Consider the following 1244-nt stretch of genomic DNA (forward strand, 5'->3'; position numbering starts at 1 on the left):
CGTGTATTATTAGCGCGTGTTTTCGCCCTAACAAGTTTTTGGCGCCGCTGCCGGGGACTCGGCGTATTTGTTTAGTTTATGTACTTACCATCATTGGTCATTAGGACTCAGTGATTAAGACGTGTTACTTATTGTTTCCGGTTGTGTTTCAGGTACTTTAGCGAGCGTTTATGCAAACTCGTTCTCGTACTCGCAAGAGGACTTTAGATACAGCTGAGGAGACAGACGAAGTTCTTGATATTCCGGAGAAAATAGATTTTGAAGATTCGGATTCAGGAAGTGAGCAGAAAGAGCCAGTAATCATGGGTGATCGTATTATTCTGGCAGATCCAGCTCTTATGGACTTTTCTCGGCCTAAAATTGATGACATTCAGTCTAGCATCATGCACCCGGCTATTGAGGCCAATAACTTTGAAATCAAGCCGGGCACTATTCAGATGGTGCAGAATTCAATTTTTTTGGAGGTGCTGCGACTAAAGACCCCAACATGCACATAAGGAATTTTGTCGAGATCTGTAGTACTTTCAAATATAATGGTATGACTGATGAGGCTTTGAAGCTGAGGCTTTTCCCATTCTCTCTGAGGGATAAAGCTAAGGACTGGTTACATTCTGAACCAGCTGGGTCAATCACTACTTGACAAGATCTTGCGCAAAAGTTTCTGGTGAAGTTTTACCCAATGGCGAAGACTGCGGCTATGAGGAGTGCTCTTACTCAGTTTGCGCAGCAACCTACAGAATCTATGTGCGAAGCTTGGGAGCGCTACAAGGAGATGTTGAGAAAGTGTCCACATCATGGAATGCCCGATTGGATGGTGATCACTGGTTTCTATAATGGTTTAGGGGCCCAATCTCGGCCCATGCTTGATGCAGCAGCTGGAGGCGCATTGTGGGCCAAAAGCTATACTAAGGCTTATAATCTTATTGAGACTATGGTTGCAAATGAGCATCAAAACCCAACTCAAAGGATGATGCCTGGGAAGGTAGCAGGTATTCTGGAAGTCGATGCAGCCACAGCTATTACAGCACAGCTCCAAGCGCTGTCTATGAAGGTCGATTCTCTAGCTACCTATGGAGTCAATCAGATAGCTATGGTCTGTGAACTTTATGCAGGTTCTCATGCTACGGATCAATGTTCTCTTGTTAACGAATCTGTTCAGTATGTGAACAATTATCAGCGACAACAATAGCCTGTGCCAGCTACTTATCATCCTAACAACAGAAATCATCCAAATTTCAGCTGGG

The 1244-nt window shown here is 44.3% G+C and overlaps 1 non-coding gene across 1 annotated transcript; it reads right to left on the reverse strand.

Annotated features, from left to right (window-relative positions):
* Nucleotides 1-694: 694 nt before the first annotated feature.
* Nucleotides 695-801, reverse strand: LOC141687665 (small nucleolar RNA R71). Its single transcript, XR_012561153.1, has one exon. It is a non-coding gene; the product is annotated as a small nucleolar RNA R71 (small nucleolar RNA).
* Nucleotides 802-1244: the final 443 nt, after the last annotated feature.

Source organism: Apium graveolens, chromosome 9, assembly GCF_009905375.1.
Source record: "Apium graveolens cultivar Ventura chromosome 9, ASM990537v1, whole genome shotgun sequence".
Lineage (NCBI taxonomy): Eukaryota > Viridiplantae > Streptophyta > Magnoliopsida > Apiales > Apiaceae > Apium > Apium graveolens.